A 22,184-nucleotide genomic window follows, 5' to 3' on the forward strand; every position below is an offset into this window, starting at 1 on the left:
AAAGGCAGAAAGCACGCTTTCAGACAGCATGAAGCTGGTCACGCGGCACTTTCTGGATGCAAAATGCAGCTTCTGCTGCCCCACCTCACAGGACAGCCCCTACAGAGACCCCGAGGTGGGGGGCCATGGGTTGAAAAAGGACATGGGTGCCAGCATGCTGCCAAAGGGACAGTTTAACTGACATATTTCCCATCACAAATCTTTAGCAGAGGTTGAGACCACAGCTGCAGCAAACTTGACCAAGACCAGTGGAAATGCTGTCCCAAATAATCTGATTTGTTTCTGTTATTAACCACAGCAGGGGCAGGACTCAATCCTGCAGGGCAGGCAGCCTACCCGGGCCACCCCAGCCCTTCCCCAGCACCTGGCCTTGCTCACACACGTTCCCTGCGAGCTCCTGCGCCGAGGCCGGCAGCTGCCCGGGCAGTGGTGGCAGAGGTGCCCGAGGTGCCCGGAGCCTTCCCCAGCAGGGCGCTGGCCAGGGGGGCTCCTCTGCACCTGCAGCCCCTGGTGCCCAGAGCGAAGCACAAGCCTGGTTTATAGCAAGGGCTGGCTCGCTTCTGCTGCAGCCAGACCCAAACCGGGCTGGGGGCACCTCCTCAGGGCAAACACCAGGAGAAACGGCTGGAGCCAGCCGGAGCTCCGGGCTACCAAAACAGGCGCGTGGGAACGGTGACTGCAAAAAAAGCCTTAGCAGGATCACAAGTAGACCTGCTTGTCATGCCAACAATCTCCACCCATCATCTCCCTGCCTGCTCCTCCCTCCCTTGGTGTTTTCCTCTTCTCCCCTTTCAAGTTGGAGTGTGGATTCACGGCTTTCCCAGACGCTCTGCCCCCGCACTTCCCCAGCATATCCTGGCTCCAGCCTCCACAGCGCTCCCCCCAGAGCCTTTCCCTTCCCTGCCACCTGCAAACAGGGTTTCGCCCAAGCTTGCTTTCCCCTTCCCCCTGCCCATTCACTCCCTATTGCTGGGCTGTTTTCAAGGCTGAGCATCCCCCCTTCTCGCCTGGGCTCTGCTTTCCCCCGTTGCTCCCTGCGCTTCTGAAGCATCACGGACACGGGCAGGCACGTCTCTGTCCACAGCCCCATGCTGAGTGCCCAAACAGGTCTCCACGAGCTCCAGCGCAACTGGGGTGCACAGAGCTGGGTAGCAACGAAGCACCCTCCTCCCTTGCCACTGCGTTCGGCAGCTGCTGAGGGTCCGAGGGTGGCTGATCCTGGCAGCAAAGCCCACCACCACAGTGCAGGACAGGCAGCTGCCGTGGAGAGAGCCAGAGATGGGGAGCAAGCGGGGCACAGGCAGGTGACAGTGGCTGCGTGACACTGGGCAGGGGGTCCAGGTACTTGCCAGCCCCCAAGAACAATGGAGGAGCTCACCAGGGCCGCAGCACCCAGCACCCCTGCCATGGAGCAGAGGCTGAGCTGGCAAGGGATGGGCAGGATGAGTGCACAGGCACCACAAGCAGTGCCTTCCAGCCATCCTTGAAACACAGAGGAGTCCCAGCAGGGAGTCCTGGGTATCCTCCAGGGACACATACAAAGTGAACAGGGAGAGCGGTCCCCAAAGCCCCAGCAACATGCGGCACCCCTAAGCCCCGCTGCCACCCAGTCCTCACCCCCTGGCACTGGGGGACATGCAAATCCCCAAACCGCTCCGCAGTGCAGCAGGCAGCCCGGAGAGCAACCCTGCGCTGTTCTGCAGCAAGGCCAAAAAACCATATGAGCTGCCCTGTTTATGGTGAGGGGGGTGGGGGGAGGGAGGCATCAAAAACACAGGGTGTCCCCAGCTCCTGGAGACTGCACACTGCTCCTCACATTGCACTGGCAGGGGCAGAGATATGCACTGCCTCGAAACGTTCCCCAGCTGGAAAAGTGCCCTGTTCCCCTCACCCGAGCTCCAGAACCCACATCCCACCCAGGATGGTGCTCCCCATGCTGGGCACCCGCTGCTGGCTAAAGTCCAGAGCATTCCATGGGCAGTCAGCCGCACGGCAGAGCATCCCGCGTAACTGCCTTTCCTGTGGCGGTGCCAGCCCTACCTTGGTGCCAGCTTCCCATGCCTCCAGCGCAGCTCACTGCTGCCAGGCTGCTGCCGCGTCCGAGGCAGCGCTTTCTGCAGAGCTGTCTCTTCCCCAGCCCCAACACCCCCGCACAGTGATTGATGTGTACCGCAGCCGCAGCCGAGCTGGGAACTGGGCTGCCTTCCCATCCCACTGCTGGGCTCCCCCCTCGCCAGGAGCTCTGTGCCTGCACTGCAGCCCCTTGGCATGGTGGGAGGGTCCCACGTGGATGCTGGTGCCAGTCCCATCCGCCCCCCTGGCTTGCAAACACCTGACTCATCCCAGGCCAGGCACCAGAGAGCTGGCACAGGCTGTAGTCCTGCCAGGATCCTTCCCCATGCACACACCGGCAGGGAAGGAGAGCTTAGCTCCTGCACTGGCTGCTTGGCAGGGAGCTGGACCCGCTACATGTCTTCATCCCAAGTTAATCCGGCACTTCCCTGCATCACCCTCCCCCCCCCATCCCTTACATGGGTCCTGGGGCAGCAAACACTGCACTGCCTCCAAAACACGTACCCAAGCACCCCACTTGCACGAGTCAGCTTGGAGATGTACCAGCAGCGAGAGCTGAACAGAAGCTCTTTCATCGCGCCCGTACACACTGAAGTGCAGAGCGTGACACCCGGCACATCCCTGCCTGCAGGGCACGTGGCTCCTTGCCCCGCCCCCAGGAGGGACATCACCACAGAGCAAGCACTGGGGCCTGGAACCACTCCATAGAGGTGCCTCGCACCCCTGCAACGCAACAGCACGAAGCGCCGCCAAGTGCAGTGCTGACACCGCTGCAGCAGAGGCCGGATCCTGCCTTCAGTGGGCGAGGGAAGCCCCAGTGCACAGGCAGGGGGACAGGCAGAGCAGCCACCATGGCACATCCCCGAGCACCCACAACTGCAAAACCTCCATGTCCAGAGCCACTGCATGAACAAGGAGGAGGAGACAGAGCAGGGGAAAGAGCCAGCCCAGAGCCGAGAGAGGAGGCGAAAAACAGACAGGAAAAGGAGGGGGAAAGGGAGAGAGAGCGGCAGACAAAGACCAGAGACCCAAGCCATGCCTCAGGTTGGACCTGACACGTGATGGGAAAAAAACTCATTTATCATGTTGTGCACAGCCCCCAGCTCAGCCAGACCCCCCGGCCCTGGGGAGCGCTGCCCGGCAGGAGGGAGGCACGGCATGCCTGACAGCCTTTCCAACACTCCACTTGAACCACTCGTCCCTGCCACGTCTGCCCAGCTTGGTACTCACAAGCAAAAAGGAGTTCAGCACCTACCTTGGAGGTTCACACAGGCCGAAGCAAGTGCTGGAGGGGCTGTTATTAGAGTATTTGTGGGTTTTAACCCAATCCTCTGCTTACAGGATGCCTGTTTCATGTCTTTTGAATGCCTAAAGGCACCTGTGTCTCTCCCCATCTGACCCTCTCCCAACCACGAGGAACTTATGTCCAGGAGAAGGGAACAACAGCATCCCTGTGGCTGTACAGCCACAAACCACATCCCCACCAGTGATGAGACTGAAGCGGGATCAGGGCCCTAAGAAACCCCAGAGCATCACCAAATAACACTGAATAACAAGAGCACGGGCAGCACGGCCCCCTGTCCATCTCTGGGATCAACATCCCACTAAGAAGCTGGGCTGGGGGCACTGACCCACTGGACAAGGCCAGCTCTGCTGGGCAGCGCCTGCAGCCAGGGCAGGAGCAACCCTGGAGCAGCCCATCTGCTGGTGAAGACCTGCAGCTCCAACGAGGAGCAGGAGGGCAGAGGAGGAGGAACCCTCCCCTGTGCAGGGAGATATCCGCCCCCCCCGCTGCTGCCCAGAGGGATGTACACCTTCTGCGGGTGCCCAGGCACAGGAGAAAGAGCTTTTTAGCTTTTTCCAAGGCAAGGATAGTTCTGAGCCCTTGGAGATGTTCAAGCCTTGCAGGCAATTATCAAAGATAAGAGACAAACGTTTTAAAGGCCAGAAGGGACGGAAGAGGGATAACAGAGGGTGGGGAGAAGAAAAAGCAAGTCTGCTCAGAGGCGCGGCAGGGTGGGGAGCAGCACACAGGCTTCCTTCATCAGCTCTGACCTTCCACACAGAGGACACCATGGGACAGTGGGACACAGCAGGGACTCAGGTCACATGGGCAGATCTGGGGCTACTGCAGAGAAAAAAAAAATGGTGCCAAGGAGAAGGTACTTGGTCCTGCCCCAGGACTGCAACTGCACTGTGTGGTGCACCCCAACCCAAGCCAGACCCCCGCTAGTGCTGCCCACAGCGGGGTCCTGCCACCTCCCACCACCCCCGAGGGCAGGACACGCTGCACCATGCCCCTGGTCCTGCGGGGCTGTGCAGTGCCCTGCTTGCCAGGCAAGCCTCCAGAGGCTCGCTCCCGCCTGTCCTCACATTTTCCAGTTTACCTGGGAAAGTGCTCCAGCATCCAGGGTCCCCAGAGATGCCCCTAGGCACACCCGGACCTGATGCAAAGCTTGCCAGGAGATGTGCTGGCCGGATCTGGGGCTCTGGCAGGCAGACACTGGGGGGAGCACCCCACTTCACTGGACTGGGGCTTGGCTGTGCAGGGTAAGCCTCAAGGGCAAGGAGGAAAGAGGCCCCCAGCCGTCCCCACCTGCCACAGAGACGACAGGGAGGGGACAGGCCACGCCATGCCACCAAGCCTGGTGGAGCAGAAGCATAGCTGCCCCAGCCCCTGGCACTGCCCCACACCCACCTTCACAAGTCCCACATGCTCCCGGCCCCGCTCTCCTCTCCCATCGGCTCCCCCACCAGGTCACATCCTCCAGGCACTGGGATGCCACCTCCCCCCAGCACTGCTCTGGCTTCATGGCAGCATGACATGAGAAGTGCCTGCACACCAGCCAGCCAGTTCTTGGGAACAGATTCCCTCCTGCTTAATATCCTTTTTCCATCCCCTGTCTGTCTTTCAGCAGCAATTAGCTCTGCCCAGGCTGCTTTCCCTGCCTGTTTTATATTCAGAACATATACATAACATATATATAATATACATTAATGCAGTGTTATCACCACACAGTCAAATGCACCATGCACAATCACTTCAGAAGGTCTGCGTCCCAGAGCCACCATGACACTGGTTGCCAGCTGTGCCCACAGCGACCAGCACTGCAGTGTCCGCCCTACATCCGAGTCCTAAAATATATGTGCGGCATAGCTGGATTCCAGCTGCTGTGGGGAAAACGGTAACTTGGAAATTTCCATGCTCTGAAGCATTTCAGATACGTGAAAGGACCAACAAGGTGTCAAAGGAGCTTGAAGGAGTCACAGGGCTGAGCAGGAGCCAGAAATAGCAACCAGGAGCCTGGGTTCGGCTGCGCTGGGAAGGTCCATGGCGTGGGCAGCCAGACACCCCCCCCCCCATCAGAAAACAACCTTCAAATAGGTGCCTCAGTGGAGATGGATGGCAAGAGGTTCACAGCCTTGCACAACCTTCCTTTCCCAGCTCTGACTCTGCTTTGCTAAGAAAATACTTCACTAGTCTCACTTCAATACATATTTGCAAGCAACAGCATTTGCGTCCCCGCAGAGCTGGGGAGAATCCGTCCTTTGGCATTGGAGCGCTCAGACACTACAGACACCCAAACCAGGGACAAATGGAAAAATCCTCAATGACTTGCAAAATACAACCAAAAAAACCACTGACATCAGGCTCCAGCTTGCTGCAGGGCACCTGGTCTGCAAAAATCCTTCAGAAGGAAATGAGAGGCTGGAAAGCACCGGCCTGGACACGTGCGCACTGAGGATGCAGTACTTCAGCCTCCAACCCAGCTGTGAGCTACAGCATCCAGGATGGGGCCGAGCCTCCTGCGAGGATTACACCCATGGGCAGTTCTGACAATTTACATCTCAGGCTGCGGGTATCCGAGCCCAGAAAGGACCTGGAAAGATACCCAAATATTTTTGAAGCATAACAACAGTACTTGTCCATTATCCTTGAGTTGGTTCAGAATAGCCCAACGGACTTAGAGTTATGCCAGATGTCCCTTTTCCTGGTGGGAGGCACGTGACCCCAACTTTTAACCTGAATTACAGAAACACCTGCTCAGCAAGGAGCCCCGCAGTGCGGTTTGCAGGGACCAGAGATGCGTCCCCATGCAGGCACAGGGAGGAGAGAGGTCATCTCATCCTCCCCACTAGCTCGCAGGAGGGCAGGAGCTGCCTGTGACCAAAGCAGCACGCCAGGAGGTCCAGCCAACAGGGGACTGTGCTCTCAGGTTAGGACAATGATGGCTGGATGCAGCCACCAGCTTGCCAAGGTGCCAGGGCACCAATCTCTGTGCCCCAGCTGCTGCCAGGGAGGGGACTGAACGGTGGAGCTCCCTTTGCAGGCAGAGCACAATCTCTCTCCATCTCGGTGCTGGTGTACCTCGCAGCGAGGCTTGGGAAACGCTGATAAGATGAGAGAAAACATCTTCTCTCCCTACTCTTGCACTGCTCTCCTTCCAGACAATTAATTTTAGCCCTGCGCCAGCCCGTGGCTGTCTTGCAGTGCTGCTGTGAATCATCGGCAGCGAAACGCTGACTCACAGAGGTGACGCTCTGGATGCGACTGACGTGGGAGCCCTGGTCCCCGCAGCCCCCCACGAGCCCGCTCCTGGCAGCCCTCTTCCAGGTCCCCACACCGCCTCCACAAGCCCCAGGGGGCCGCACCAGCCCTCCACCCCAGCAGGAGATGATGCTTCAAGAGGTCATTTAATCCCATCTGGCTCAAGGCAGGGAGCAGCTCTATCCACATCGGCCCCACAAGCCTTTCATAGTCTCCTGTGGTGGAAACTCCTGCACTACCGCCTGGGCCAGGGCTTTACCCTCATCACATCAGAAAGGTATTCTCCAGCATCTCATCAAACCTCCCTCCCTGTAGTTTTGGGCTGTGGTTGTCCTTGTCCCGAGGAGCCAGGGCAGAGCTCCTTCTGCCTTTCCACTACATCAAGCTCTGCAGCTCCCCACTGTCCCCAGGCTACAGCAACCCCTCCATGGGAGCAGCCCCACAGAGAGCCACTGGCAGCAGCTCAGCCCTGCATGGAGGAGAAGGCAACGCCGGTGGTAGCTCGCTCAGCCCAGGGACAGCAACGACCTGTAGCCACCATTCAACCAGCAGGACCTGCGTCCACCCCGTTCTCAGGTCCATCAGATTCCAGCCTTGGCCCTTCCCAGAGGCCATCTGGAGACCCTCAGAGAGCAACAGGTCTACAGTGCCACTGAGCCAAGGCAGAGATCGCTGCCCAGGGAGGTCCCTGCAGGACCAGCCCCAGGAGCTCCTCTCTGTTCAACCCCGGAAGAGCAGAAAACAGCTGGCAGAGGCACGGGCAGCTGGGCACCGAGTGCTGCTGGGTCCAAACCAAAAGGACTTGAGTCCTGCTGTTGCCACCAGGGTCTTGGATGTGCCACGAAGGTCTAGTCCACATGCAGCTGGATGGACTTGGGGTTCACTTCTCATCTCTGGCTGGCTCCTGCAGATCCTTGTTAGCTGGGAGAGCAAGGCTTTGTGATCACAGCACTGAGGCTTGCCGTCTGGTGCGTAACCACAGCTTTCTAACCCCCTCATGCCCGCACAGTTGTCTTAAGCCCTCCCTCTACATTCCCTCCTCATGTCCCAATATTTTCTCTCTGTTCAGATCAGTCACACAGATGGATGTTTTAGCATCCAAGTCTTTTTCCAGACAATCACAATCTTCTGATGTTTTCCATCAATAGTAAAGCAGTTCCCCCCTTGCCTCACACCAAAGGCATCCTCCAGTTCCCAATGACTTGGCTCCTCCACCCAGCAAGCACTTAGACGTGCACACAACAGGCAGGACTAAAGCACGAGAGCACAGGCACTGCTCCCCACAGGCACCCTGTGCAGCAGGGCTCTATTACTGCAGAAGCAGCTGGGCACTGGGGTGCTGGGAGACACTTCTACTGCTCACCCATCCACCTCAACCAGTTCTCCCTGCAACCATGAGGTGCTTGCAGACATCACCCCTCCATCCATCCATGAGCCTTGCATCACATGTGCAATCATGGCATTGCATACAGGCATGGTCTCACAGCCACGCTGCCCGTAACTCACCCCTTTGCCATCACACCCCCTCCAGGCCTGCTCCCTCCCACCCGCGTGCCAAGAGCATTTGGAAAGGAAACATCAGACCAACACAGCACGACGTTCTCCTGCCCAGCAGGATGGTGTGAGCTCAAGTAGGTCACTCTAGGAACACGAAGGATAGTGTGAGCATTCCCTCTTCGCCCCAGCCTGTGAGCAGACCTCACACTGGCCCAGCCGAGCTCTTCTGCACTGTCCTGCTCACTGGACCAAGGCTGGCCCACCACACAACCACACAGCACCAGGACCCAGCCCTGCCACAGCTCCTGCCTTCAGGCAGGGAAGACCAATGAGGTTTGAACCAGCTGGCTGCAGAGATCACCACCAACTGACCACAACAGACTGCTCCCAGCAGCTCCCGCCGCTCCAGCAGAGGTGACTGGTCCAGCCCAGAGCCTGCTCGGTGATGGAGGGCAGAAGATCTCACTGAGGCTGGCTGGACCTGTCCCTTCCTGAAGACAGGACCAAGCCTGTCTTCTCAGCAGGCTTTAAATCAATGCAGGGCTTTGATGGCTACTGCAGGCACCTTTGTCAGGAGAGGTGGTTGCCTTCCAGCCCCAGGCAAGCCTGGCAAGCTTGGGCTGTTGAGCTGGTGTGCCCTGCAACCACTGACCTGATCTGCAGTTCCAGAGGGATGCTGAGCTGGGGAAAAGGAGTCAAACCCAGGGCTGAAGCAGCTGCTGAGCACCATGATGAGACACGGATGGTGGCTCTTCATCGACAGGGTACACGACAGCCAGGCTGGAGCTGCCAAGCAATGAACTGGGTCAAGCATGGAAAAATATGAGAGTAAACAACACCTGTGGCAACACACTCATGTGAGGGCAGTGATGCTGTATAGCACCTCCACAGGCCTTGGGATCCACCAGGGGGGAGGAGCTCATGGCATGGGGCTCTCACCTCTCCGAATGGGGCTGGCAAAGCTGCTCTCCTGCAGCAAGCTCAGACTTAATTGACACGTGTTGAATCTGTGTTTGAGCAATTATAGATTTATATTATGTCAGCAGTTGTCAAGGCCTGGACATCTGCTCACTCATCATGCAGGAGCCAGGCAGCGTGGTGACATCTGACCCCAGAGCAGGATGCTGGGCTTTTGCTAATACAGCTGACAGGCAGAAAAGTGCCTCCCCCACCACAAATCACACTGTCCTCCACTGGCATGGCCCCGGGGAGGTGGGCAGTAACCTGCTTTAGGGTTAAAGCAGGAGCCTGAGCTTACTTCACCAAACTACACGCTGGGGGCTGGGCTCAGCTCCCCTGCAGCTCCAAAGGCATTGTGCTATGGGTCAAAAATGAATCATGAGAAAGCTGGGGGGGGAGTTAAAAAGCCACCGAGTTCACAGGGAGAAGGCAGGGCTGTCCCCCAAGTCAGCCAAGTTAGGCACCGATGGCAACTCACTGCCTCCCCAGCTCCGCTGCCAGTGTCGAGAGCAGCCAGGGCAGAGTCCACTCCAAGAGACCAAACCTTCCCCCCAGCACGCTACCTCTGTGCTTTGGCCCCAACCATTTTGACACCAGGAAAAACCAGGGAAGAGGAGCATGACCTCTGCTGCATCCCTGGCAGGGGCACAGGACAGGCCTGAAGCACCACCTCCTCCAAGCCTGCCAGGATGCAAAGGCAGCATGTCCTCTCCCTGCTGCCCTGCTCCTGCCACACACGGCACCACGTGGTTGTTTTCCAAGACCTGGGCAATTTCAGGCCATTTTAAACAAGGTTTCACTCCTACCCTTTTGAGTGACACCTCCCAGCTGAATAAATAAGTTCAGGAATAAATTGCTGTGACCCCTTGCAGCAGACAGCTCAGCTCAGAAAGCCAAGAAACACCTTCCACACAACTTCATTAACATGCAAATGAAGCTTTCTCAACCGGTGGGTCAGGAGAGCAGTGATTCAGCCCTTGCAAAAACACCCTGTACTTCTCCAGATGAAAGTGCAGCCCAGACACCACCCATCACTGAGATGAAAGAGCTGGCACAGACCACAACCCCCAGCCACCCCTAGTCCCCATCCCTGCTCCCAGAGTCCCCCGTGAGCACGTGGGATGGGACCAGCACCACCAGCCATGGCATGCCGTGTGCCATCGCTGAGCCCAGCTGGACACCACAGCATCATCTTCTTGGCAGACCACAACCCACCCACTTAGCAACACTGGGGACTTCTTTGCTTTCCGTGGCACCTAAGGGTCCCTCCGGTCTCACCTGTTTTCCCCTCCAAAAGCCAAGTCCAGTCGATGCCCTCAGCCACGCCAGGGCCCTGCCTGCCCCTGCCCAGTCCAGGGCAGCCCCTCAGCCTTCGGAGGTGCCAAAGGGCTGATGCTATTCCAGAGCCCTCCGATTTCAGCCTGACTCCCTCACACTTCAGCTCCCTCCCCCTGATGACAGCTACTCGGAGCACAAGCAGAAATGCCTGTGTGCCACCAACCAGCTGAAAACGAGCCCCTGCTCCCAGGCAGAGCCACTGCTGCTGCTCCCCAGGAGCCATCCCTGCCGGCCACCCACCCCAAGGCATCCGCGAAGCAGCTCAGCAGGCAGGTGCAGGCAGGCAGGCAGCACTGCCTCCTCAGGAAGGGAGCCTGGCAGCAAGGCTGCACCCTGCCAGCACCGCCGCTGGCTCTCAGGGACAGGAGCATGTCTCGGCAGGGAACAGCTTGCCAGTCCCCTCCCTGACCGCGACGGCCACATGGCCATGCAGCACCTTCATGCTGGTACAGCCACACCAGCCCACAGGCTTACAGGGACCCCAAAGCACAGGCTCCCAGCGGCAGGGTGGCAGCTCAGCCACTCCGGAGCAAAGGGTGCATCGAGGACAGACCCTCACACCAGGATCCAGCAGCAAACCAGGCAGACCCTGTGCCAGAAACCACACAGCCACCAGAACCCTGCCCCGCACCACCCTCCACTGGCTGCCCGCACCCTGCCCGCTGCTCCAGGCAAAGCCAAAGGCTGCTCGGCTTGTCCCTCTCGCACTGCAGACAGCTCTGTAAAGCCAGGAATGTGCCTCTTCCAGGCAAACGCATACCTTTTAAAAGGCATGCTTGCACTGTCAGCAGAGCTCAGAGCACACTAGCAGTGGGGAGACAGATTTATGACATGATGGTGCACCCAGGGCATTCAGCTCTTCCGGCAAAGTTCCAGCAAGAAGCACTGGCTGCGGGCAGGAATATTACTGGAGAGGGCAGGGAGAAAGCAGGTGGGTTAACATGCAGCACACATCCTCCAATGCACACGGTGGACCAGCACTGTGGGTGCGCTGAAGGGTTTAAGCCACCACCCAAAGCAACCTCCGCATCCTCCAGCCCCTGAGCAGTCATTGGCACAGCTCCATCCCACGCTGCAGGATGTCATTTGACGCAAAGACTTTCCAACACCAGGCTTCAGGAAGGTCATAAAGAAAAGGGACCCAGGCAGAGTTACAGTCGCCTCAAGGAACACCCCTGAGTAGGGACACCTGAACAGTACAGCCACCGACATGTCCCCTAAGCCTTTCTGTACCACCCAGCCTTCCCGTACCGCCCTGACTGCCCCTGTCTCCCTGCAGCCACCACCTAAGGAGGACCGAAGGCACCCAGGCTCCACTGGGACAACTGTCTCAGAGGCAAAACATACTCCCCCAGCATTTCGCAGCCAGCCCACCCTGCATCCACAGTCCCCAGCCCAGCCAAGGAGCTGCATGTGAGCCAGGGGGTGCAGGAGTCCTGGGCTCCCCACTTTTTGCCTTGCTTCAGTGCCAAATGGCAGAACCAGGCAGGGAAGCAGCACTGAGGTAGAAGCCCCAAACAAGAGGGTCAACAGAGTTTCAAGACAACCTCCTTCCCCAGGGTGCTGGTGTTGGTCATCTTGGGCAGAGGAACCCCAAACCAGGGTTCAGCAATTCCCAGAGACGCGCTGGGGTGCCCCAGGACAGGGTGGTGCAGGCAGGGCTGCGCTGCCTGGGGATGGAGGGGCAATGCCAGAGCAGACAGGCAGCAACACAGGCAGAGGTGCTGGGGATGGTACACAGAAAGCTCCACCTCTGCCAGTTGCTTAGCGACCAGCATCCCTCAGGAGCTACCTCACCTGCGTGTCCCTGGCAGCGCCAGCTCTGCTGGAATGGCTCTGGCAGCAGCGGTGAGACCAGAAACCTCCACCTGGTACCCACCAGCGTCCCCCCTTCCAGCTGAAGCACAAGGGTCTGGCCATGCCAGGCACATGCACTGCAGCAGTCTGTCTGTGCACCCCACCAGCCCCCCCATCTCAGCCGGAAGCCCTGCCTCAGAGCCACGGCCTACAGGAAAGGGAGCAGCACTTTTACATGAGACAGACCCACCTCAAGTCCAGCTGCTGCCTCTGGAAGCTGACAAATCCTAGATAGGGAAAGGAAAAGGATAAATGGAAACCATTTCGTGCCGTCTGAGGCCATCTCAAGCAGTTAGCCTGGCTGACCAGGAACGAGCATCTCCCACAGCACCACACAACCTGCCTTCCCAGGGACACCGGTGTGCCTGAGCCCACCCTGCCCCTGGCCCAGCATCAGCCCTCACAGCTTGGCTCTCCCCTAGCTAGTCCCCAAGCTGCAAAGGGTAAGTCACAAGCCTCAGCGTCACTGTTGCTTCCCAACCGATGAGGCAAATGTACTTGGGAAAAATCCCTCCAAACACCTCAAAACTCCTTTGCAGGGAAGAAAAAGCTTCAGGTTCACAGGAAGAAAAGCAGCAGATCAGTAAGTGAAACAGGCAGGAGCTGGAGCTCACAGAAGAAAATTGTTCTTGCAGCACCTTTTTGAACACTGCCTGCAGTTTATGCTGCTGTTCATCTCACTTCTGAGTGAAGACAGATTAGCTGGCTGGAAAGAGGAGGAAATTGCTATCCTAACCATGGAAAATCAAAACCGGAAAATAGACTTTCTGGGGCTTCCTTAAACTATCCCTGGCACTGGTGCTCTAGCGGAGGTCCAACCTCAAGAGCAAACCAAGCTTCTCCTTTGACTCGGCACCTGAAAAGCTGATTAATCATCAGCGCTGCAAGAAATTGACGTGACAACAAGCACACTGCCCCAAAGTCTCGTTAAAAAAGCTGGGGGGCTTCCACGAGCTTTCAACCCTGCAGTAACAGCCTCCTTGCAGCTGGGTAATGGTTGCCAGCCTGCAGCAGCCAAAGGCCTCGGGCATTAAAGTTGCCCAAAATACTGGCAGTTGGGTCTCCACAGGTTGCTCTCCCAAAGGCCCCCACCTTCCCTTGCACCCCCACCCAGGGCCATGCCAGGGGGCAGGGGAGATGCTACTGGCTGACGTGGCCCAGCATCCCATGCCCAGCTTGCTCACCAGCATCATCAAAACCAAAGGTGTTTCAGTGAACAGAGTAGCTTAGCTGGGTTGCTCTTTGGGGTTTTAAGATATGGCAAGGCGATGCAACAAAATGACTACTATAGGTTTTCTTGAAACAAATTAAAAAAAAACATTCTTCTTCAAAGGAAGGTTTAATAAGGCACAGAGGACTGGTCAAAGGCATCAGCAAGGCCAGGGTAGCAACCAGGAGCCGCAGGAGGCTGGTCGGCTGAGCTCCACACCGTGTTCCCCCCATGCTCCCCCGTGCACGACGGCAGCTGGCTGCTACCGGAGACCCAGCCACTGACACCTCTCCAAGCGCTGCCTTGATCTGCTCCCCAGAATACAAACAACGCCACCACTTGGGATTTATTCCATTTGATTTGTATTATTTTCAAATACGAAGTTTAAAATTCCCTTCTCCCTCCCCCCCACTCAACTGTGAGTGGAAGCCTGCCTCAGCCCCCTCAGGTGCGGGCAGGTCTCTGCCAGCCGCAGGCAGCTGGGTGGGTGCAGGTCTGCTCCTGCTGCCTGGGCTCACTGCCCACGCTGCGCCTGCTGTGCCTGCAGACCCCGCAGGTATCCAGCCCAGGTATAACACCAAGTTTGCCACTTCGTTTTAACCCTTTTCATCCCTGGCACTGCTCCTCCACTTCCACACAACCAGATGCCAACCCTGTCAGAGGGGTGGCAGGAACCAGAGTCATTTAGATGACGCACAGATATAACCCTGACAAACAGCTGTGCAAACCCATGTCAGGGTCAAAATTGAGAGAGATGCACAGAGACCCCCAGCTCCCACTGCGGAACTCCTCCAGCCTGGTGTTCCTCCATCCAGCATCCTCCAGACCTCACCCCAGGAGGGACCCACTACGCCAGCTGGCCTCCCAGGCAGGAGGCAGACATTTTCTGGTAAGCAAATAATGCCGGGTTTTGCTTTCTTTCCCCCAGTCCTTCCATTTTACCTCTTGGACAATCGTGAGCAGTTGTTTTTCTCGGCTGTTTAACCTCTCTCCAGCTCCCAGAGGATGTATGCTTAGCACCTGCAGAAGCTCATCTGGCTTTGATGTGTCTCAAATTCTACCCCCAGGCAGGTGACGGGTATTCAGGGAACTTGGACAATTAAGCAACAACAGAAGGAAAGGCTGGAGAGGAAGTTTAAAAATAAATAAATAAATAAATAAATAAATAAATAAAGGGGGGTGGTAAGCAAACCTGAAGGAAGCCTCTCTTCCCCACCACACCCAAGGCAGAGCCCCAAGGTGGGCAGAGCCCATAATAACCACCAATGCCTCCTGCTCTAGTGCTTGGAGAGGAAGGTCCCAATCCAGGCACCCTGGACACAAACTCTGCTCCTGGCACAGGAGGGTGCTGCAGCCAGCCTGAACACAGGGAGCAGGGATCCCATCTCCGCAGCCAAGCTGGCACCCCCCCAGCACAACCCAAGAGAGAAATTTGTCTCCAGGAGGTCCTGGACACAAGCGGCTGGCAGAGGCAGCAGCACTCCCCAGCATACGGGTTGTGCCAAGCAGTCCTGGGCACAGGCTGCCACGGCTCCTGCCCTCCCAGCTACACTGGGACAGCCTCAGCCCGGACCAGGGATGCAAAGCCAGTGGCAGCTCCCAGGCACCTCTAGCAGCCCAGTCCTTCCCAGCCTGACCCCTCTGTCCTGCAGAGCCCAGCCTGGTAGCAGGGTGGCCGGGCATGGAGCAGTGACACCACGACTGCCACAAGCACGAGGCTCCAGTGCTCGCACTGCAGCATCAGGGGAACAAGACAGAGAGGCTTCTCATACCTGGCAGCCATCCCTGACGGGTTTGCTGCTTCCCAGCATGGCCTCTGGACAGTAGGCAGGACCTTCCTTCTGGAAGAGAAGTCTAGACTTTCCAAGAGAAGGGGCTGCCAGTCTCAGTCACCACACGGATGAGACAAGCAATAGCAAAGACACCTGCCACCCCAGCCAGCCTCGCACCCCACACCAGCATCACCCCACAGGGGCCAGCACAAGGGACCCACTTAGAGATGGCCCTGGCGCATGGGTCCCTGATCCGTATCGGGCACACTCACATTTGGCCAGCCCTTCCCAGCCTGCCCCAACTTGGGGCATCCATCCAGGGCACTGGTACAGCCACAGCCACCAGTAGCCACTGGTGTGGGGGCTCCATCGCCAGTGCCTCCCGGGACAAGGCAGCACACACTGACCGCTCAGCACTGCATCCCCTGCAACAGCATCAGGGACAGCCACTGGGGCTGTCACTGGTGGCAGCGAAGGGGTGAGACGGCAATCCGCCTGGCACGGTCGCAGCATCTGCCACGTCTGAACATCTCCGTCTCCCCGGCAACCTGGGTACCAGTGCCTTCTTACTTGCAGCTTAGCAGTCTTGTACAGCAAAAGCCATGCTGAATCCGTAGCAGGATGACAGCAGCCCTCTCCTTTCCTTGCCCTCCTGCCTTTTCCATCCAAAATTTATCATTAAAACATAACCTTGTGGTGAGAACAAGCAGTAGCATGCCAGGGTCACAGGGAGTGCCAGCACTCCTGCTCATCCCACCAGCCACCACCACCATGGGGTTTACTGGGCACTGCTGGGCTTTTGGCTGGAGGGAAGTGGGACCTGTGCAGCAGCCACATGTGGAGTGACAGATGCGGTCTTAACGCTGGCTACCTTGAACGGCCTGGGCCATTACGTGCATGTGGGAGCAGGATGAGCATCCTCCAGGTGACACCAGTGGCAGGGAGACCCAGCCTCACCTTCCATCCAGCACATTTGGTGGCCTCAGAGGCTCCGAAAACTCCTCACCGCAGCACAAAGCTCCCACTGGTGCCCTGCCAGCTTCCCCATCACCAAGTGTTCTGCCTTCTTTTCAGGTGGGGAAGGACACAAGCCAAGATCTGAGTCGCAGGGCAGCACACAGCTCCATGAAGAACTGGCCCTTTCCCAGAGGTCCCTGAGCAATGTCACAGTAGAGGAAATATCAGCTGTGCTGAGGAGCCTATCAGCAGGCTGAGATGCCGTAAGCAGAGGCACGACAAGCCCCCAGTCCCCATGGAAGGGCCATTCCCTGAGGAGGCACCAAGAAGGCAGGCAAGCCCTGGCACCCCAGACCTGCACCCTGGATGGGGCTGAGCCTGGCAAGCTGCAACGAGGGGAGCAGACTGTGCCCCACAGAACCTGTTAGCCTCCCACTCAGCAGCTCTGAGCACCTGCTCTTGTAGCTGCTGAAGATGGGAAGTGGCCCAAACACTGTTTAACCCCTTCAGCAACAGGGAAGAAAGCCAAGAAAGGAAAATTGAAAGCTTCCATCCCAGACTAAAGGAGAGAGCACAAGGGCCGTGGGGGAGCCAGGCTGGAAGAAGCCCAAAGAGGTGCCACTACCTGCACCCATCTGTTGGAAGATGACGCCCTGGAACATACACATGCCAGGGTTGGGTGCTCTCCTGGACATGGTCCAACCTCTGCATTCACCCTTAGGAGCAAGTCCTGCAGATCCCTGCCCTGCGCCTGCTCAGGCGCTGCCTACAGCTTCCCATCCCTTGGTTCCTGCTGTGTCGACAAAGCTGCTGAAACACCAGTCCCAAGGGGCAAGTCCTCCTCCACAGGGATCTGAGAACAGACAGCTCTTCCTTTCCACCCAGGCCTGATGGTATCACCAGCTTAGAAAGGCAGGAGCCCATCCTAGCCTTTCACACCCTCATCCAGAATCAGTGGTGAGGGTAGTACATCGTGTGGGAACGGAGCGCACTCTGCCACGCTGAGTCCTGCTGAGGACTTGGGCGAGCACACGGCCATCGGAGCGGCAAAGCTGCATCTTCCAAGGAAAGCCCCATCTCCTCTGCCCGAGCAGACAGTGCCACATGTCAAAGGTGGGGCAAGACCACAGCCCCAGCACAGCTTTCGGGCAGAGGGCTTGGAGATGGGTGGGTGTCCCAGCCCACCCCAGCTGTAACACAACACGGGGGAAGCCCAGCTCTTAACTGATATGATGCAGAAGAGGTTAAAAGCATCAGCCACAGTGAGCAGGGTGTCTGGCCAGAAGCCAGCCTTTCCCAAGCTGAGTTTAAGGGAACTGGCAACACTCACCAGCCTTCAGGGTGCGCATTGCCACATACCACAAACCTGTTTGCACAGCCCAGGCCAAAGCAGCTGGGATGGCACAGCACGGAGTAAGCTTCATTGACCAAGGCATGTCTTGCAGTGAGGATGGGCCCCAAATCAAGAGGAAAGTGCACCAGCAGCCCTAAGCCAGGGCGGGGGGAGCAGGCACAGCACTGCCACTGAGCCAGCACCTGCCCTGCAGCAGCGCTGTGCCAGGGGCTGGCAGCGCTGCCTGCCCAGCCAGAGTCCCACTGCTGAGCAGGGTGAAGGGCAGGGGGGAAAGAACAGCTTCACCTTCCTAACTACTCCATAAAACTGTCAGCGTTTCTCAGGCAGAAGGTGATCTGTGCAGCATCCTGGACCAATTCTTATAATGAGCTAATCCTGCCCAGGGGTGCTGGGGAGGCACCTCAGCAGCTGCTCTGTGCTCATCTGTGCCTTGCAGCCATTGGAAACCACCTGCAAGCAGAGTTATGGGGCTAAACCATCTCAGTGCTGCATCCAGACAGTGCAGAGGGCTCTACCTGGGGGACGGGGCTGCCCTGCTGCAAAGCTGGCTGTGCCCTGCTGGCCCCTGCACGTGTTTTTGGATGGGAAAGAGCTGCCCAGGAGGTGCTGTGGCCAAACAGAGCAGTCTGTCTGGTAGGGACCAGGCTCTCCAGGGAGACACCGGCACCACCAGCACTGCAGCCATCTCTCCCCTCCTACGCCAAGCTTCAAGCAGCCATGGCACCAGAGTGGAGCCTGGGGCTGGGCTGGTGGAGCAGATGGAGGGAGACTGAACCAAAGGCTGTTATGGCAACAGCCATAACTTTTGAACCCTCTTTGAACCCAGCTCAGGTAGCTGCAGATATGCCCTGTGGCTGACCACTGCAGAGCACCAGCAAGGCACCTCAGACACACACCAGAAGCAGGCAGGGGTGTTGCAAACCATGTGGACCACCCATCACCAAGGAACGCTCTTCCTCCACCGGTGACAATGAAGAGCAGCTCCTGTCCCTACTCCAGGTCACCCGCTGTCTCTGCAACAATCTCTGCTTGCAGACAAGAAGGTAGAGACCATGGGTTCAGCCGTCTTGCACTGGGATGTAGCAGCCAGGGGGGATCAGTTACCTTACATGCAAGAAGAACACAGGACCAAATGCCGTGGTAACCACAAGGCCAGGCTGTAAGCAGCGTGTTGGAAGAGGAGAGGAGCTTGAGTAGGTGAAGAGCACCTAGAGTAAGAGCAGCCACTGCTAGCAGCCCAGCACAGGCACCTCCCATCTTCTTCTTCCAAAGGAAGGCCCAGGCTGTCTGCCTACAGTCATCATCCTCTGGATCCACAGCCCCAGAGCCCTGTTTGGGGTGTAAAGCAGTGGCTACGACATGCCATTTTCCCCAAGGTAATGGTCACATCTGGTGCGCCACTAACAAGGAAGATGGAGTAGTTCAGTTGGAAGGGACCTACAACCACAATTTAACTGATGACCGTCTCTTTCGAGCAAGCTCCCAAGGAGACAGTCCTTCCCCTTCACCCCTGCCTACCAAACCCAGCAGCAAGCCCGTCATGGCATCCAGGAGGTAGGGTATTATACCAGCTGTGAGGGAGCTGTAGAAATACAAAGAAATTAAAAACTCAGCACCAGCACAACCACTGTACCATGACCGGAATGTCAACAACCCTTCCAGAAGCCAGGGGACACCTCCCTCGGCACAAAGCAGCAGCTGGCCCAGCTCTGCTGGCAAGGCTTTGCTTGCCGGGACTTGCCAGGGAGCTGGGACCCACGGGAGACTGGCACACTGCTGGGAGAGTCTGCCCCGCATGCACAGCCACGGAGCAGTTCTGCTGTGCAAGTGCTTCCCCAAGTCCCCAGCACTTGCTCACAAGACACAACTGAAAGAGGGAAACATGAAACCAAAGACCCCCAGACCTGGACCACCGTCCCCCAGCAGAAGTGAAGGGTTGGCTGGGTACCAGGAGTGGTGGAGGTGGTGTTGTGTGTTGCATTCCCCATGTCACCCCAGCATGGGGAACCCCGACAGGGACTTATACCCCCATGCAGGGGCTGAGCTTCCTGCCCAGGAGCCAAACGCTCCCACGCTGGCGGTGGCTGGTGCCCACTCTCCCAAGCAGCCCCCCTCGCGCGGAGCCCCACTGCAGAAGCCCACAGGCAACCCGCCCCATGCTGGAGGCAAACTGAGGCGTGTGGCGATGCAGGATCACATGCACTCCACCACTGAAGCTGAGCCTGCACCTCTGCCTCCACCAGTTCCAAAACTGGCCTTCACCACCCAAACTCTTCAGCATAGAGAGGTGGGACAAGAAGCCCTGACATCCTCCTTGCTTTCCCTACAGGCACACCCCCCCCAAACACAGGCAGAGCTGGAATCGTGCCAGACCCACAAAGAGCTTTCCTGGAGGGATGGTCTTGTAGCACTGCTGGTGAGAAAGCACTCATAAAAAGCAACAAGCTGCCCCATTCAGGGCCAGAGACACCTCTAGCCCTGAGGAGCACATCACGGCAGCCCATCGCAGCCCTCGGCAAGGACACGGATCCCCTGCCCGCACCCAGGGTGCTGCCTGCCTCTGCACCCTTTGCCTCGCGTGCGCAGGAGCCAAGCCCCAGCAGGCAGCGGGGTTCCATGGATGCAGCGAGCCTTGCCGTGCATGAGCCGCATGTTTCTGTCACCCAGGCAAGAGCCAGGACAGCAGCCATGAAGCTCCTTGTCCCCAGTTTTCAGATGACAACACCTTCCTCCCACCTTGGGGCCAGAGCGAGGGTAGAGCCCCTGCGCGGCTCCCCGCCCAGGCTCACCTTGCAGGTCAGGGAGCAAAAGCAGAAGTGAGACCTTGTCCTCCCATCTATCCCCAGCCCCACACTGTCCGCAGGATGCATGGAAGCAGCTCACATCTGGTTTCACATGGATGACACTGTGCAAACGTACCATGCACTGGGGTCCTGGGGTGAAGCAGCCCACCCAGATGGAGGGGCCCCAGGGGTCTCCAAGAAAGTCTGGACCACATGCTCTTTCAGGCATCCCAGCAATTTAATTCTGCAGTTCGGACCTATCGCTCTCCTCTCCCACCCCTCGCCCCCAGCTGCCCGGCGGTGGCAGCCTCCCCAGGATGCACCTCAGGCCAGCCGTGCCCAGCCCCCGTGAGCTGGGGACCTGCACCCGGCGGAACACAGCGGCTGGTCTGCAAACATGCCATCTGCCTCCGATGCTCCACACAAAAGAGAGCCTGGAAACTCAGCACTAGAGAGTGACATCCTAAAGTCGGTCTGTCAGCAGGCAAAGACCAGGAAAAAAGATGCCAACATGTGAAGAAAGCCAGAACAAGCCCAAGCCCAGCAGTTTTGTGCTTTGGTGGTAGCAGGCCAGATTTTCAGTTCTGCCGGGGGTTTCTGGCAGACGAACCTCCCTGCAGCACTGGCTCCGTGCTGAGCCACCCCTTCTACGCTACAAAAGCCACTCAGCCTCATGTGGGATCTGGAAAGGAGAAAAAAAGCTTTCAGGATAAACTCACGCTGCTTCCGGGGTCTGCTCTCAGCGCTCTGCTCAGGCACGACTCAGAACCTGCAAAGGAGAAATCAGATTTGGTTAAAAAGAAAATAAACCCTTCCCAGAGATGATGGCAAGTGCATGGAAGGATGTTAGCCAGACACTTCATCACAAGATGGTGCCTGCGCGGCTCGAGCGCTGCGTTTAGACTCCGTACAAATCTGCTTGCTGGAGAATGTAAGCTCCAGCTTACGTTAGATGCCACTTTACTCTCAAAAAGACTGATGTGAAAACAGCACCTTCTCATGCAGTCAGTCTACCCGCTGTGTGCGTTGTGAGCCAGCTCTGCTCATTTGAGTGATAAAAGCAAATATTTACTAGAGGCAGTGCCGCAGAACCAACACACCTCCGAGAAGTGAAATAGAGATACCCTCCTGGCACTGCCCAAGTTCTCCTTTCAGGGCCATCTGTGCCACCCCATTGTCACCTGTCCTTCTGGCTCACCGGCACGGCCCCTGCGGTAACGCCAAGGGCGGCATCTGGTCAGCAGGGCTTTTACCCCAGGTAACGATGCAGATCAGTGATGCAGGACCCACGGGAGCCAGCCCCACTCCCTCATCCATGGAGCTGCCAGCAGCTCTGCCACACCAGCAGTAAAATCAGCACTTTTAACAGGAGCAGCCTCAATCCTGCCACAGCATTTTCAGAGACACTTTTTAGATTACGAAAATCTAATGGAGGGGGGAAACTGCCCGGCAGACACTACTACAGTTACATGAAGGAGCCAGCACAACCTCACGGCACAGCAAGGCTACCTTCTGCTTGTCCAAGGGTCAGTTTTCAGACATACCTTCAACAGGCAAGGGCCATCCTCCCATAAGCACAGCAGCAGAGCAGGTGGGATGACCCACCTATGCAAAGCACCCACCCCTCCCATGGATTCAGCAAAAAACCTTTCACTCTGCAGGCAAACATCAGCTGTGTGCAGCCCGACACAGCTTACCCTGAGTGACACTGACCCACAGCACTCTCCCAAGAGCTCACCCAGGACACAAAAGCTGCTCCACTTTCCGTTTGGACAGAGTCCCCAAGCAGCACAGCAACACGCAGCAATGGACCCGTGGCTGGGCAGCTACCATG

At 57.7% G+C, this 22,184-nt stretch overlaps 1 protein-coding gene across 6 annotated transcripts in view; it reads right to left on the reverse strand.

Moving 5' to 3' along the window:
* The window catches only part of EPB41L1 (erythrocyte membrane protein band 4.1 like 1), a 62,839-nt gene that overhangs the window by 32,342 nt on the left and 8,313 nt on the right, over positions 1-22,184 (reverse strand). For all 6 annotated transcript variants that reach the window (XM_056354003.1, XM_056354001.1, XM_056354004.1 and 3 more), the window contains exon 2: positions 21,070-21,119. The gene's annotated coding sequence lies outside the window, so the exon portion shown is untranslated. The remainder of the gene's footprint in view (positions 1-21,069; positions 21,120-22,184) is intronic.

The sequence above is a fragment of the Falco biarmicus genome, chromosome 10 (assembly GCF_023638135.1).
Source record: "Falco biarmicus isolate bFalBia1 chromosome 10, bFalBia1.pri, whole genome shotgun sequence".
Classification (NCBI taxonomy): domain Eukaryota; kingdom Metazoa; phylum Chordata; class Aves; order Falconiformes; family Falconidae; genus Falco; species Falco biarmicus.